The 17,849-nt window shown below is 43.5% G+C and overlaps 2 long non-coding RNA genes across 2 annotated transcripts in view; both read right to left on the reverse strand.

The window, feature by feature from the left end:
• LOC145350603 (uncharacterized) overlaps nt 1–14,749 on the reverse strand; it is a 47,716-nt gene extending 32,967 nt beyond the window's left edge. The window contains exon 1 of the long non-coding RNA XR_013888231.1: nt 14,700–14,749. This is a non-coding gene — a long non-coding RNA (uncharacterized LOC145350603). The remainder of the gene's footprint in view (nt 1–14,699) is intronic.
• Nucleotides 14,750–16,477: 1,728 nt separating this feature from the next.
• LOC145350604 (uncharacterized) overlaps nt 16,478–17,849 on the reverse strand; it is a 33,598-nt gene continuing 32,226 nt past the window's right edge. Inside the window, exon 3 of the long non-coding RNA XR_013888232.1 lies at nt 16,478–16,570. This is a non-coding gene — a long non-coding RNA (uncharacterized LOC145350604). The remainder of the gene's footprint in view (nt 16,571–17,849) is intronic.

Here is a 17,849-nt window from a genome sequence, read left to right on the forward strand (position 1 = left end):
GTATGTGGCCAGGTATCACGATGTGGGTATGCCGGCGTTGTTGCCAGGTATCACCAACAGGGTTGGGACACCATTTTGATTCCGATCCCAGAAAATGCTCAAAGGTGTTAAGATTCCATCCGATGTTGGCATTGTGACTGTCACATATTGAAGGCACAACTACTAGCAATTGCTGCACAATTCATTTGAATAATAATACTGAGGTGAGTGTCAGCCATTTCCCTCAAGTAAGCCAAGGGTTAATGTGATGTGCTGCAACTTCCCTATCTGTGTCATCTCTGATGTCTTTGATTTGAAAGGATCCTGCCATCCTGTAAAAGTTGCTTTCCTTATCTAGCTGATGTCTCCATTCCACAGAGAAGGTAATCAAGGTGAGGCCTTTAAAAATAGTAGCATTTGTCATTTGTTTGATAAATGTGTACTGTCAGTGTGATTTAGTCTTGCAATGGTTTGGGAGGACCTTCTGGCACACAAGCTGATTGCTATGTAACCTCAGTGCTGGAAGAGGCACTTTTATTTCTGATGTTAATGTAAAGTCACTGTGCAGCAATGGCACATCAGTGACAGTCTGCTTTCTGAAATGGAGGTGGCAAAGACAGGTTTCCTCACAAATGCTAAGGTGTGAGTGCGGCTGCTATAAATCTGGGTTCTGCATTAGAATCATGCATCAACGTAACACTCAGGTTTTGCTGCATTAACCTCAGCTGTCTCCTCTTGTGTCACATTTCCTCGTTGTAACCACGCAGCATTACTAGAAAGCCCCCCCAAAGGAATTCCAATCCTCACTAATTAAAATAGCTGCAGCAACCAAGAATAACAAAGTATCGGTAAGAAAGAATAAAATGAAAAAGAAATGAAAGATTACCCAACAGAAAAGAATACATGAGTCAAAAACACTGTGCATAATTTCAAAAACAAAGGAAGAAGTTGAGCTTTCATGTTGAGATGATTAGCATATTAAATGATAACTGCAAACATGGTCAGAAAAATAGGCCGGAATTTTACCACCTGCCACAGGAATTGGAGTGGATCTCGGAAAGGTCCTTTGACCTTGGGCAGGATTTTATGGTTTCGGGACAAGTGAGGCCGTAAAATCCCGCACATAATTTCTGTGTACTGAGGACTCAAAAACAAAAACACTTTGTGCAAGGTCTATTTCATCTTGCTATTAATAAAATCATTGATGATAGACTTTGATTAATAGGTGGGAGCAAAACAGTATCATCTGTGATTTATGTACAATTGAAAAAGCAAGTGAACAGAATGTTCTGGTTGGGACTAAATAAACAAAACGAACCTGGTAACATGAACTATGGTTACACAACAACTTGAACTGATAAACAGAAAGAAAACAGTTTCAGCATTCTGCAATAGCAGAAGTCAACCATGATGCTTTTGAACATTTCCAGATATCATTTAGTTACAATTGTGCTTCAGCATCTTTGTTGCTAAACAATCTTTCGTGACTGTTATTTATAAATAATTCCACCACACTGAACATAATACATAAATAATTAAACAAGTGCGAGTTTGGAGCCAAAGTTTGGTAAATAAGTAATCACTTCTGGTAGTTGTTCTTTTATCTTACCCCTCCATTTTCCCTCAAACTTTTTCTATTCTATTTCTGCTGGGAAAAAAGTTAACTTTTCAAAATTTTCAAGACCATTCTACAGTCCCCTTACCCCCTCAATCTCAGCCCCACCTCATCACACACAAGCACAGACCTAGAGGGAGGAAGGGAATACATTTGAGGTTGGGTAGTGTGTATAATGGCCCTTTCTACCATGTTATATTGCCCGGTTCTTCAGTGTTTTGGTTTCAAAATGGTGACTGTGGCATGTGCATAATTCTGGTAAAGGCCACACCGGACATCATTTTGGATACGATGCACACTGCAAGAATTCAAAGTTGTAGACTGTGATGTCAATCAGCTGCATGCCAGCCAAGCCATTTTGGTACTCTACGTTGCAGCTAATGTCTTCCCTTAAACTCATACAGCTGTTCTTGTGCTATGCAGCAGGAAGGAACCAACCTAGCTGCCACCAGTACTATTTTAAGGGAGAATCAGGATAGTTGCCTATTGATTTCTACTGACTGGTGATGAACGTGTAGATATGTTTAGTTGTTTGCATTGTTTATTTAGGGTTGCTGAGTGGTGCGATGATGCATGCTGAAAGTCATGGTTCTAACTTCAAGGATTTTATACAAAACATTTATTCCCAGACATGGGTGCAGTAATTTGCATGTTCCTTGGACCACAGCATGACAGAGAAAATAGACAGAGGTGCCATAGAGGAGGAAAACTACTGGAAGAGGGAAGGAGAGATCTGCGCTCTTGGCAGGAGGCCATATCTATCCAGTGTGTTCAGAAACCTTCTTTAGTTTCACTGAGGAACCGTATGCCAAATGCCCATTTGCACTGAGTAAGACAACATAGAAACCCAATTGCAGACAGCCAAGATTGAACAAACTGAATTTATACCTCCCCAACAGAGAGGGCAGCAGAGAGAGCACTGTAAGACAATACTCAGATGTTGCAATATTTCAGCGTTCCTCAGGAAATCTGAAACCTACTGCAGTATCCTCAGAGAAAGACGAGGGGTGGGATTTTCCCAAAAAAATTCTAAATGTCAAATTTGCATTAAAAATGGAATAAATCCCATTGGTTTTTTCAGAGGATTTTCGAAATGAATTTCCCATACCCTGAGCACCGCAGAGTGCATGAGCATAAATCACTCCAAATATCATTGAGTGGGGCCTATTCCCGCTGGAGAGGCCGGCAGCATAGCGCCAATTTGTCAGTGCCGAGATCAGCGCATGTGCAGTGACCCCTGTCTGCCGACCTCTCCTCCTGCAGTCCTGCTCCCCCTCTGCAGCCCTGACTCCCCTGGCAGGCCTTCCTCCCACCCTGATGGCCAGCCCCAATCGCTGGCCTCCCTCCCTCTGATACTGCTGAGTGCAGACTGGCAGCAGGATCTTCCCCACACTACCAATCTCACCATCAGAGGCCCTGTCCCAATTAGGCCCTGCATCTCTGGCCCTGCTCCTTTGGCACTGCCTGATGCTTGGTGGGCAGTCACTGTGGTCCCCTCGGCATTGCCACTTTGCCCCTTGGGCAGTGCCAGGGTGCCAGGCCAGCACTGCCAAGCTGGCAATGCCCACTGGGCACCTCACCTTATTCCTGACCTCCTTTGAGGGTCTCGATGGCCCCCTTCACTCCAACAGGGTCAAGCCGCCAGCTTCCTGCAAGTGGGGACTATTGTAAACATTGTTGGAGTGAAACATTCTGAGCGGGGGAGGAGGGCCTAGCGGGCCCAGAGACTTCAGTCCTGGGCCTGCTAATTACATGCAAATCCTCATTTCCATGATTTATTCAGCTCAATGCCGGTTTCTGGCGTGGAGCGTATGGCGCTGGAAATCCGGTGCCAGAGACTCATGGAGGCCACAGTGCTCAGCAGGGAGCCTGCTCAACGGCCGCCACTTGAGTCTCCCTGCTGCACTGCTAAAGCAGCAGGGGGCTGGGAGAATCAGCCCCCAGGAGAGCATTATCAGTGACTGTGAAGGTGGCCACTGAACCATTGTCAAAAGATCATTTGCATCCGGCTCCTGTAAATGCGTATGATCCTAGAAGGCCTAACTTCGCACTGCACCTTCTTGGAATGAATGCCAATAGCTTGAGCCAGATGGATTGCAGGCAACAGCAAGGAAACTGGAGGAGTTGCAGGGGAGCGAGGATAAATGACCCAGAAGGTGATCCTGAAACAAAAAGTATGTCAGTGCTATGTTGTGCCACTGTCATTCACCTTGCATGTTGCCACAGGAATTCAAGAATGTGTTGGAGGAGAGTTTATTGAACTGCTGTGACACCCTAATGCACTACTGCCTCGCAGTGCCAGGGACCCTGACTTGGGTCACTGTTTGTTTGCCTGTTCTCCCCGTGTCTGCATGGATTTCCTTCGGGTGCTCTGGTTTCTTCCCACTGTCCAAAATGTGTGCTGGTTAGCTGTATTGACAGTGCTAAACTCTCCCTCAGTGTACCTGAACAGGTACCGAAGTGTGGGGACTAGGGGATTTTCACAGTAATTTTACTGCAGTGTTAATGTGATACTAATAAATAAACTTTAAAACTATTTGTGCACAGTACCTATAGCTATGATGGCAGAAATTTGATCTTTAGCCTGAGCTTGCATTGCAATAGCGAAATTTCGGGTAGCTTCTTCTTGCACTGCAGTGGAAGCTGCGGCATTATTAGACTCTCCATTATGGATGGATCCACAAGTGTCCACATAGGACTGTCCATTACTTTCACACTGAAGATGGGCTCCAAAGTCCTGTGACGCGTTGATGCTGGATTGCTTGAGTCTCATTGTCATTGACCGAGGCAATCTTAGCAGTGCTACCAGTGCATCAAATATTTCAGTGTGCATACACATCAATTATGTGCTATGCATGAGAGTAATCAGGTATGTGGCCAGCGGATAGCTTTTGTAGGATGCCACATTGGAGTTCTTGCCTTAGTAGAACTGATATGTGACCTCATCCTGCAAGGACCTGACACCTGTGCCATCGATGAAGATGAACATCTCGCCAAGACCATCCCCACACCCCCACTTCTTGCCTTCAAACAACCGCACATCCTCAGACCATTGTCCACAGCAAACTACCCAGCCTTCAGGAGGACAGTGACCACAACACCACACAACCCTGCCACAGCAACCTCTGCAAGATGTGCTGGATCATTGAAACAGATGCCATCATCTCACGTGAGAACACTATCCACCAAGTACATGGTACATACTTTTGTGACTCAGCCAATGCTGTCTACCCGGTACACTGCAGGAAAGGATGTCCTGAGGCATGGTACAGTGGGGAGACCATGCAGATGCTATGACAATGAATGAATGGATGCTGCTCGACAATCACCAGGTAGGAGTGTTCCCTTCCAGTGGGAAGTACTTCAGCAGTCATGGGCATTCAGTCTCTGATCTTTGGGTAAGCATTGTCCAAGGCGTCCTTCACAACACACAACGCGGAATTGCTGAGCAGAAACTGATAGCCAAGTTCCACACACATGAGGATGGCCTCAACCGGGATCTTGGGTTCATGTCACATTATCTATAAATCTTGTGACTTGTCTGGGCTTGCAAAATCTCACTAACTGTCCTGGCTGGAGCCAATAAACACCTCTTTAACCTGTGCTTGGCCCTCTCTCCACTCACCTTGTCTATACTTTTAAGAATTGATTACCTGTAAAGACTCACATTCCAACCATCATCTTGTAAATTGAATTTCTGTCTGTATATGTCCTGTTTGTGAACACAACTCCTCATTCACCTGATAAAGGAGTGAGACTCCGAAAGCTTGTGCTGCCAGATAAACCTATTGGACTTTTACCTGGTGTTATGAGACTTCTTACTGTGTTAACAAATTACCCACTCCAACAATCCAATCATTTTCCATTTAGGAGAGGTAAGGTGCTCTTGAGATGGTTAAAATGTGAGGACACTTACTTTGTTCTACAAGGAATAGTTTGTATGTCTGTTGCTAATCTTATATGTTTACACAAGTAACTTCCATTGTATCTCAATGTTTTTACATGCCATGGTTTCTTTATTTAATTGAGTTGGGCAGTTTTTCACAGACAGCTTTCAAGATCTTGTCCATTTTGCAACAAAACAAGGGGCAGGATGGTGGCACAGTGGCCAGCACTGCTGTCTCACAGCGCTAGAGAATCTGGATTTGATTCCGAACTAGGGTGACTCTGCCCACGTCTTTGTGGGTTTCCTCTGTGTGCTCTGGTTTCCTCCCACAGTCCAAAGGATACATTGGTTCGGTGCATTGGCCTTGCTAAATTTTCCCTCAGTGTATCCAAACAGGTGCCGGAGTGTGGCGACTAGGGGATTTTCGCAGTAACTTCATTTGCAGTGTTAATGTAAGCCTACTTATGACACTAATAAATAAACTGAAAAAAAGAACTCTTTTAAATCTTGACACCCCTTCCCAGAATCCCTTGGCAATTTTTTTATACAGTGCCCTATCAAGTTTTCTCATCTTACTATCCTACAAAGAAGGGTATGGGTGGCACGATGGCACAATGGTTAGCAATGCTGCCTCACAGCTCCACAGACCTGGGTTCAATTCCAGCTTCGGGTGACTCTGTGAGGAGTTTGCACATTCTCCCTGCATAGTTTTCCTTTTGGTGCTCCGGTTTCCTCCCATACTCCAAAGATGTTAATCGCAAGGTAAATACCTGGGGTTATGGGGATAGAGCCTGGGTGGGTTTGTTGCTGTGCAGGCCTGATGGGCTGAATGGCCTCCTTCTGCACTGTAGTGATTCTATGTATCTAATAAAGTCAGGTCTTAGTAGTTTCAATGTTAGTTTATTCTAATAAAAATAGATTTCAACAAATAATATTCTTAGTAACCTAATAATTTTACATTACTCCGTATTCTGCAACTAGCTTCAGTGCCAGCTGCAGCCAGAATGCACCTCCCACTTAAGATTCTAAAGGCTGATTATACGTGAAATAAGTTAACTATGATTGATATTAGCCTCGCATGAACTTGTACTCCCTGATGACGTTCACAGCCACTCACTGTATTTAGCACTGGCTGCACTCCAGTAACATTTAAATAAGCAGGCAGTCCAAATTTTTACAGACTGTCTGCATCAGAAGGAATCACAGTAAGAAGTCTCACAACACCAGGTTAAAAGTCCAACAGGTTTATTTGGTAGCACAAGCCACTAGCTTTCGGAGCGCTGCTCCTTCATCAGGTAAGTGGGGGTTTTATTCACAAACAGGGCGTATAAAGACACAAACACAATTTATAAAATAATGATTGGAATGCCAGTCTTTACAGGTAATCAAGTCTTAAAGTTACATGCAATGTGAGTGGAGAGAGGGTTAAGAACAGGTTAAAGACTTCCCTTCCATCGTAAGATCAGAAGTTGGGATGTTCTCTAATGATTGCACAATGTTCAGCACCATTCACAGCTCCTCAGATACTGAAGCAGATTTATGTCCAAATATAGCAAGACCTGGACAATATCCAGGCTTGAGCTGACAAGTAACAAGTAATACTCATGCCACACAGGTGCCAGGCAATGACCACCTCCAACAAGAGAGGATTTAACCATCATCCTGAGACATTTAATGGCATTAGCATCACTGAATCCCCCACTATCAACATCCTGGGGGGTTACCATTGACCAGAAACTGAACTGGATTAGCCATGTAAATATTATCAGAGCAAGTCAAAGGCTAGGAACGCTGTGGCAAGTAATTCACCTGCTGACCCCCAAAACCTGTCCACCATCTACAAGGCCCAAGTCAGGAATGTGATGGAATACTTGCCTGGATGAGTGAAGCTCCAACAACACTCAATAAGCTCAACACCATCCAGGCCAAAGCCCACTTGATTGCTAACCCTTCCCACAAATATTCAATCCCACAGCCACCAATGAACAGTGGCAGCAATGTTACCACCTAGAAGATGCACTGCAGAAACTCACCAAGGTTCCTTTTGTAGCACCTTCCAAATCCACAACCACTACCATCTAGAAGGATGAGAGCACAAGAGACCTGGGAACACCATCACCTGGATGTTCTCCTCGAACACTCACCATCCCGATTTGGGAATATATTGTTGTTCCATCGCTAAAATACTCACCCTTGCTGCCTGGATTAGTTCATCCAGTTTTTTGCTGCACTGCTTCCCAGTTCTCCTGGTCAGTGCTCTGGCAGTAACGCATGCTGCCACCACCTCCCAGGATGCGTTCCATCCTTTCCTCTGAGATGGTGTCCTGCTGAGGGGTAAAAGGTGTCCTGCCTTGCTTCCACTGCCTCCAGCAAGCTGGCCAGGTCAGCATCTGAAAAACGTGGAGCTTTCTTCCTGGAGGCCATTTCCTCCTGCACTTCCTGCCTGCCTGTCCATCCTTGGACTTTTATGGGGCTCTCCCTTGTTAGGGCAGATCAGTTATGGGCAGTTTGGGCAAGTCAAGTGCCCGTTAGAGCTTTCTAGTGAGTTTTTGATTTGATTTGATTCATTATTGTCACATGTGCTAGTATATAGTAAAAAGTATTGTTTCTTGCGTGCTATACAGAAAAAGCACACCGTTCATAGAGAAAGAAATGAGAGAGTGCAGAATGTAGTGTTACAGTCATAGCTAGGGTGTGCAGAAAGATCAACTTAATGCAAGGTAAGTCCATTCAAAAGTCTGACAGCAGCAGGGAAGAAGCTGTTCTTGAGTCGGTTGGTACGTGACTTCAGACTTTTGTATTGTTTTCCCAAAGGAAGAAGGTGGAAGGGAGAACGTCCGAGGTGCATGGGGTCCTTAATTATGCTGGCTGCTTTGCTGAGGCAGCGGGAAGTGTAGACAGAATCAATGAATGGGAGGCTGGTTTGCGTGATGGATTGGGCTGCATTCAAGACTTTTTGTAGTTCCTTGCGGTCTTGGGCAGAGCAGGAGCCATATCAAGCTGTGATACAACCAGAAAGAATGCTTATTATGATGCATCTGTAAAAGTTGGTGAGTGTCGTAGTTGACAAGCCAAATTTCCTTAGTTTTATGAGAAAGTAGAGATGTTGGTGGGCCTTCTTAACTATAATGTCGGCATCGGGGGACCAGGACTGGTTGTTGGTGATCTGAACACCTAAAATCCCGAAGCTCTTGATCCTTTCTACTTCGTCCCCATCGATGTAGACAGGGGCATGTTCTCCTTTATGTTTCCTGAAGTTGATGACAATCTCCTTCATTTTGTTGAGGGAGAGATTACTGTTCCTGCACCAGTTTATCAGATTCTCTAAGTTTAAGCAGTTTGCATTGTTACCATGGAGGGGAAGCCAAGTCAGCACTTGCAGGTGTGCTGATGGAGGGGAGTGGAGAATTTGTGCCTCAAGGGGCACAAATTGTGGGGGCAAGGGAGAGAGGGTCATGTCAGTCAGCCATTGGGGCCAGAGGGGAGTGGGGGTGATGAGAGAGACATATCCCAGGGAGTCCAAGGGGTTGGGGGGCGGTGGTAACGGGGCCAGTAATTTTGGGTGGTCTTCAATGTCCATGGGGCGGAGAGGGAAGCTGTATCTGGCCTGCAGGGTTTCTGTCTGCAGAACTTTTTATTTTGTTTTTCCTGCGCATGCACAGATTGTCGCTCCAATCTGGGCTGCTGGCTGTATGGTGGATTAGGCCCCGTCTACTGCCTCTAGTGACTAGAAATGGTCTAGCCCATATTTGCAGAGACTAAGTGGATGAGATTGTGTGTGAAAATTCACCCGAAAAACGGACCTGGAACTTTCCCGTTTTTAAGCCAGCTGGACGCTTAGAAAAAAACTCATAAAATTCCACCCTGTATGTCCGACAGCAACATGGGTGATTGCAGAAGGAGACAACTCCAATGCAGTGAACAGAATCACTGGCTTAGATCTCTGCTTTGAAATGCCGAACACAGCTTCCCTTAATGGATGGATTTTGACAGTATTCCAATACTTCATAGAGCAGGAGCAGTGGAGATTTCCATCCCTTTGAAAGGAGATGGAAGGCAATTAGAATTAGGTTCACTCTCAAATCTGAGCCAACAGCCAGGTAAGAAATGTTACCCAATGATGCCAGTCCAGAAGGTAGCTAATTTCGAGCATCTAACTATTGAGCCCAGTAGTATCTGGAGACCAAACAATTAAGAACTGTATAAAAACGAAAAAAAAAGCCTTTTTATTATGTAGCCTGTTGACACGTTGATTTGTTGCAGTTAAAGTGGGGATACGTTAAACTCCAAAATCGGGCATGGGGAATCAATCTATGTCCATTGATTGCAGCACGGGGAGCATGCAAACTCTGTGCTGCCTGCCAGTTAAAATATTTCCAGCATCCAGCCATTGCTTAGCATGCTGTTGACTGGCTGACTGTCTGAGCAGGTGACCATTACATGGCATGGCTAGTACCACTTAAAGCTAGCCTGCACTGGCAAAGCTTAAAGCTCGCCTGCACTGGCACTGCTTAAAGCTAGCCTGCACTGGCAAAGCTTAAAGCTAGCCTGCACTGGCACAGCTTAAATCTCACCTGCACTGACACACTGCTTAAAGCTAGCCTGCACTGCCACAGCTTAAAGCTCGCCTGCACAGGCACTACTTAAAGCTAGCCTGCACTGGCAAAGCTTAAAGCTAGCCTGCACTGGCACAGCTTAAATCTCACCTGCACTGACACACTGCTTAAAGCTAGCCTGCACTGGCACTGCTTAAAGCTAGCCTGCACTGCCACAGCTTAAAGCTCGCCTGAACTGGCACTGCTTAAAACTAGCCTGCACTGCCACTGCTTAAAGCTAGCCTACACTGGCACTGCTTAAAGGTAGCCTGCATGGGCACTGCTTAAAGCTAGCCTGCATTGGCACTGCTTAAAGCTTGCCTGCACTGGCACTGCTTAAAGCTAACTTGCACTGTCACTACTTAAAGCTACACTGTACTGGCACTGCTTAATGCAAGCCTGCACTACCAGTTTGTCTGCACTTGCACTGCTTAAAGCTAGCCTGCACTACCAGTGTTTCAAGATAGCCTGCACTGGCACTGCTTAAAGCTATCCTGCACTGGCACTGTTTAAAGCTAGCCTTTGCTGTGGTCAGTGTTGTTGCTGATCTGTTCCATTTGTTGGGGAGCAGCTGATCTCTGGGACTGATCGCTATTCCATTCCTTGTTCAGTTGGCAAAATCAACTCTTCCTCATCAGCTGCCTGCTGTGAAAAAGCAGCTTCTCCAGTTGCGCGCATATGGTTGCTCAGAGGTCACATGACTATGGCAAGCTGCAGTACACAAAAAAGCAGCAGTGCACAGGGCAGTTTTCCAAACAGCAGGGGTCCTACACCTGCCTTCTGGAGAGCTGGCAAAAGCCACACCACCGCTTTTAGAGAATGGAATTTAACTGGATTGGAGCAGGTCTTCACTGGGATCAATCACCCCAGGGTGGATGTCCTGTCCACCAAAATCTGCTGGGTACCCACCTGAGGCTTAGGATCATCTCTGGATCCTAGGCCATAGAAGAGTGATGGAGAGAGGTGGGTCACAGGGTGGTGGTCATGCGTGGGGGAGGTCAGTAGCAAGGGCAGAGGACTGGCTCTCAGTGGGTTTCCCTTCTTCCAAATGCTGGATCCCTCAATCATGCACCAAGTGACTTTGAATGAGATATCCCACCCAGGAGCATGCAAGCAACCCTGCACTGGTTTGTTTGTTCTGTTTCTCATTAACACAAGTGGCAGCAGGATGAGGCCCTTAGGTGAGTATTAATTGCCAACTTAGGGCTTTAATTGGCAGCGGGGCACAAAGAAAATCCACTTAATTGGGGTGGAGGCAGGTAACCAGCAGGATCCTGTCACCCTGAGATTAAATGCCTTCCATCACCAAACTTGTTATTGGGAAGGGCAATGAAATTTTGCCCAAATGTTCTATCATTTCAAATATCTTTTCCATACGTCCTGCTTCTTCATGGATAACATCTTTAACAAGAAACATGAATGACATTAACATCAGTAATACTTTACTGAAAAATGTTGATGGAAGTAGATTTAATGGCTACTTTAATGGTTCCTGATTGAAATCATCAAATCAAGTAAAGACCTTGTAGAGGTCTAGAGACCTCTGGTAGAGGTGGTTGTCCACTGAGTGAGGATTTAACCGGCAACAATTCCATGGCTACAGCAACAGCTCTGGAAATTTTTTTACTAATTTGTGTAAGTTCTAGTGGGATTAGCTAGAACCTAAATTTTAATAACTTAAAAATTAGTTTCCATGTGCATTAAATTAGTGTTTTGCCATGAGTCATTTGTAATTCATTTACCAGTTAGTGGAAATATTCCATTCTGTGGAACTATAGTGTATGTTCATTGAAGTATAATGCATGCCATGCCTCAACATTAAGCCATGAAACAACCATTACTGCATTATGTGGGACTAGCAACAGCATCAGCACTGCTGAGGTCCAGCAAACATGAAAATGTCAGCACAATAACCTGGCAATATTAACAACATCTTAATATAATGTGGAACCTTTAATCCAAATAAACATCAGAATGCATCTCATAAATAAAGAAAATTCCTGGTTTGGAAAACACTTTTAAAGAAGTATAATGTTTATTTATTAGTGTCTCAATTAATACTGCAGTGAAGTTACTGTGAACTCCGGCACCTTTTCGATTACTCTGAGGGAGAATTTAGCATGGCCAATGTACTTAACCAGCACATCTTTAGAACTGTGCCAGGAAACTGGTGCACCCAAAGGAAACACATGCAGACTTGGGGAGAAGGTGCAGACTTCATACAGACAGTGACTCAAGCTGGGAATTGAACCTGGGGTCCCTGACACTGTGCCACTGTGCCACCCTCATGGAGAGAAGTCTGGGGAAGGGAAAATTGAAGGATTTCCTAAGGGGCCCAGAGGAAAGGTTAGCACAGGATTGAAGGAGTGGGATCTAAGTAGGCAGGAGCTAATCACATTAGGCGATATTGCATACTAGTTTTCCGGTAAAGAACTCTAACGCTGACTTCAAGGGACTGGCTTCCACAGATTGGTTATGGGCATGTAATAAAATGCATGCTGGGACCTGACGAATGAGCTTGCTTGTAATTGTTCAGAGCGGAGAACAATCCAGCTCCAACTTGTGACAAGTGCTTTATGCAGAGCTTAATCTATGCTGCTTAATATGGAGAGAAAGGTCAGCATCATGAACACCTTAGTAAGACGGAACCTCTGCTAACAGCTGTTATGGAAACTCGCACAGTTGTCATAGAAACCTAAACAGCTGTTGTTTGGTTCGAGAGGCCAGTATTGGCAGGGACATCCAGAGTATCATATAACTCCTGCACTCTGATCTTGTACAAGTTGTAGCCGTAGCCTCGGCTTCTTGGAGAGGCATCTGCTGTTTCCTCTCGGGAGGAAGGAAGGCTGCTCCTTTGTTACCCGTGCTCCCAGCGCTCTTGTCGGTGCCAACTACCCTGATCAGTGCTGAGATGCTGCAATCTGCAGTTGGATCCTCGAGACCCAGAGCTGCTCAAGGATGCCTGCCAGGCCATCTGAAGTCTTTTCAACAGCCTTCCACCTCCCAAGTTGCAGTCACTGGAGATATACCTCATAGAAGCACTAAAATAGTGTTTTTTTAAATACTGTCATAGTATGTGGGCTTTGTTGGCTGGTGCAGCATTTATTGCCCATTCCTAATTGCTGCTGCTGATAGTTAGCCACATTGCTGTGGGTCTAGGGTCACATATGGGCCAGACCGGGTAAGAACATCAGATTTCCTTCCCTAAAGGACATTGGTGAACCAGATAGGTTTTTACAACAATCAACAACAGTTTCGTGATTATCCTTAGACTTAAATTTTTATTCAATTCAAATTTCACCACTTGTGGTGGGATTTGAACCCAGGTCCCCAGAGTATTACTCTGGATCTCTGGATTAACTGGTGACCGTACCATTACACCACTACAACAACACACAGTAGAAGCAAAAATGGTATCATGAGGGTGATCTACATATTACTTTTATATATTTGATGCAGATAGAATTGAGTTATTGGATCAATTATTTTCCGGTATGGATTTGGTTTGGATGTTATATTTATAATAATGTGGGCAAGACCTACAGGCTGGAGCAATAGAATGGAGATAGTGTGAAGTTGCTGACCAAGATTGTAGGAATTTCTTTTACAATTGTTATTTTGCCTTCCAGTTAGCTCCATCTCGCTCTCTTTTTTTATCTGCTTGGCAGGAACCTGTTGTAACTAACTTCAACCTCTCTCTGTCCCAGCAGTGCTAGTCCAGTCAGCAATGGGATTCTAGATCCAGCCTGCTCTGCATACTCAGTGAGGCTTCCAGTGCAGATCATGTTGGGTAGAGAGAAAGGCAGTAAGGGACTGGGAAAAGGCAGAGCCAAGCTGTGCCTCAAGGGCTCTGAAACAACATGCTGGGCATTACTAAGCTGGCCATTCGCCACCTGGCTTGTTGTGGTGGTGTCAAGCGCATCTTTGGGTTGACCTATGAAGAGGTCTGCGGGGTCCTTTCGGCTTTCCTGGAAAAAGTCACCAAACCGATCAATGACCATGAGGAACTGTTAATATTTTGCCATGAGCCATGTAAAATTGTATCAATATCTGTTTAACCATAATACACAGTCTATAATTGCAAACCATAATTTAATAAAATGACAGGCTGTACACATCCCAATCTGACAAGCTATGCAAAAATGTACTATATTTAAAAACTTAATTGTCATTTTCTCATCAGAGCATAAAAAGATGACAGCATGGATGTGGTGTAGGCCCTGAAGTGCCACGGATGGACCCTGTATGCCTTTGGTGGCTGAAGATGGGTTTTAAGAAAGATTGCATAGACACGTTTAAAGAGAAGCTGGATAAGCACATGAAGAAACCAAATGAAACTGAAGGTAGGAAAACAGAAGACAAGAAACCTAAACAACAGGAAAATAGAAGGGTAGAAAAAAGAATGAGAAGAGGGCATAGGAGGAAGCTCGCTTAGAGAATCGACACCAGAGAAGGGTAGATGGGTTGGATGGCCTGTTCCAGTGCTGTATATTCTATGTATTTCAGGGCCATCTAAGATAGCAGCAGGATTGTTAGGTACAAGGTCTGCTATTTTCCTAATGCCTGAAGAAAAACTCTGCCTGCTGTAATTGATCTTGGGATATCTGATGAATGAAGTACTTACATTTAATACTGGTAAACATGCTCCTTGGCATTGACGAATCAACAGCGGCTGAAATATGCATGAATAGGAAGACAATGAAAATTGCATGAATTACTTTACCTGGATGGCATTTTGTCTATAATAGTAAACGTTCAAAGAAAGCGCACACGCACACAACTTGAGTGATTTCTAAACAGCTTGCAACTGCCTCACAAAGTATTAAAGACTTTTCAAAGTAAAAACTTGAGTATAGGATTTTCCACATATTTGGAAAAGGAAGGCCTGAGTAAACCAATGTTGATGTATTGTATTCATGTATTTGGAGCTAGAGAAACATTTCACACTCAAGAATTCAATAACCAGCAGCAACTCGTAATGCTACAAAACATGGCAGAATAGTCCAAGTACAGGTCATTGCATTAAAGGTGAATCTAATTTTGTTGACTCAATCCAAAGGGATGGTCCAGAACTGGAGAAATGGTCTATTAGACCAGTACACTTGCTACAGTTCATCTGACGCGTGTAAATCAAATTAGTGTAAAAATGTCACAATATCATGGAAATACTCTATAACTTTTAACTGGTAGAAATGAATCCTTTAGTCAAATATATCATAGTTAGCTAGCTAGAATGCGGGTGGAACAAGTCTACACTAAACATGTACGCTGGGTGTAGTAGCTGCTCTGATACTGATAGCAATCTTGGTATCTCCAGGTTCAAATGAATGTCATAATTCAGCACTGAGCTACGTACGAATAGTGATGCTCTGAGTTCTTAAAATAATTTCTAATTTGCCTGTATTCTTATTATTTATGAGTGTATCCTTAATGATACTAAGTTAAGTTTACTTATTGGTCACAAGTAGGCTTACATTAACACTGCAACGAAGTTACTGTGAAAATCCCAATCACCACACTTCAGTGCCCATTCGGCTACACTGAGGGAGAATTTAGCATGGTCAATGCATCTAGCCAGCATGTCTGTCCAAACTGTCAGTGAGAAAATCTGTCCTTTTCTCTTTTTCTTTGATTGTCTCATTAAGGTAACTCTTTTGCCTCACACATGATTATGGTTGATTGTCATTCTACAACAAATATCAGGGGTGATCTTAAAATTCAGTGGCAGCTGGAAACTGGCAGAATAGCCACCTTGCTACACACACTCTCAATGGAAACAAAAACGGGCCAGATGCATAATTGACAGCTAACCTCCACTCACTTCTCAGTTATCATGGCTGAAGAGGGCATTGGCAACCATGGTATAGCTGATAAAGGGCGACGATGGTTTGCCGTTACAGTCTGTAACTTCAGTTTGAACAGCCATTGGCCTAATGGAAAGATTTGCAGGGTGATAATCACCATGTTTGGTTACATTGTGAATGTATTCTGCATGGCCATCAAATCCCACAGTGGGACTTCTGACTTCTAAGCTTCTGGCTTAGAGACAGTGACATTACCACATGGCCACAAGATTGCTAACCTCCAGCACTTGTTTTAAACTATTGATTAAAGTTACATTCAGTCCTGTTCTTGCAAATTTTCATGTACAAATTTAAATTAAGTTTAGTGAGTTACAGAAGTACTTCCTGAGATGCCTCAAATAATTAATTTTTAACAAGTTTTGTGTCTTTTCAGCAAATATTGTGGCCTTACATTATCAAGTATAATCGATATCTGTACAATATTAACAAAATTAAAAATGTACAAATTTTTCACGCCAGACATTCTTGTCTGTTGTTAACCTAATGTGTAGCCGCGATTGACAATCAAACACAGATATCTGCATTTTATGTATGGTACCTTTGGTTGACAATAGATTCTTGTAGTGCACTGCCATATGATCTTGAATGATAAATTGTGTGGATAGCTTGCAAGATGATCCCAAACAAAATACTGAAAAAAAGAATTCTACATGTTGATTATTGTCCTTCACCTGCAGGATAATCAACCTATTGATTGAAAGTCATCTTACGCAATCTATTTTTCAACCCTATTGAATACAAGTTGAAATAAAAATATTTATTAATGTCACAAGCAGATGTACATTAACACTGCAATGAAGTTACTGCAAAATTCCCATAGTCGCCATACTCCGGCATCTGTTTGGGTACACTGAGCGAGAATTTAGCACGGCCTATGCACCCAACCAGCATACCTTTCACACTGTGGATGGAGTACCCGGAGGAAACCCATGCAGACATGGAGAGAACATGCAGACTCCACCCAGACAGTGATCCAAGCAGGAATCGAATTGAGGTCCCTGGTGCTGTGAGTCCGCAGTGCTAACCACCATGCCGTCCTTATGTGTTTTATTTTCTTTATATTGTAGATAAGATTATATCACAGCTGATGACATGGGCACTTGTCATTGGCATGACACAATCTCAGCTAACAAAAGAAATTCACATAGAGTGAACACTTCTATAAACTATAGAATACTAATTAAATTCATATGCGTGCAAGCTATTTTGTTTAAATAGGATTTTAAAATATGTCATCAAAATTGTAAAGTAATTATCTATTGCGCCTTTATGTGCCATTGTGAATCATTCCACCTTCTGCCAAAGTGAGCTTTCATATAGAAGAGCAGTATTGGTCTATTAATTTATGGTAAGAGAAATCTATATTTTGTTCATTTGCATATTTCATGCAAAATAGGCCAGATTGTTAAATATAAACCAGGTTGTTGGTTTTAAATTGTGTCTCATCCTACAGAATTATTTGCAGTCTGATTTCATCGAAGATGGGAGAATACGTAAAGTGACTGCTGTGACATTAGAATAGCTGAAATATACAACAAATGTCCTTTTTTACCAGCCCTAGGTCACACTGCCCTTTACCTTGATATTGGACAGTAATGGTACACACTGTATCATATAGAATGCGAGTTCCATTTATTCTACCTACCGCTGACACAACAAACAAGGAATATCGAATGAAAAATCTAAAATTTGTAGTAGGCATTCCAAACATCTTCTGAAAATATCTATACAAACCCATCGTATTGTATTTATCTATGTCCATTCCGTTTTACTAAAAAACCAATTAAATGCATCAAGTTGACAGCCCATTATTATTCTTTCTGGGCGTGTGCTCTAATTTCATCCCTAATTATGGGCTTAGGGAGCATACCACATGCAAGGTAAATGAGACGGTCAGCAATTTTCTGACT

The sequence above is a fragment of the Carcharhinus amblyrhynchos genome, chromosome 12 (assembly GCF_965287045.1).
Source record: "Carcharhinus amblyrhynchos chromosome 12, sCarAmb.v2.hapA, whole genome shotgun sequence".
Taxonomy (NCBI): domain Eukaryota; kingdom Metazoa; phylum Chordata; class Chondrichthyes; order Carcharhiniformes; family Carcharhinidae; genus Carcharhinus; species Carcharhinus amblyrhynchos.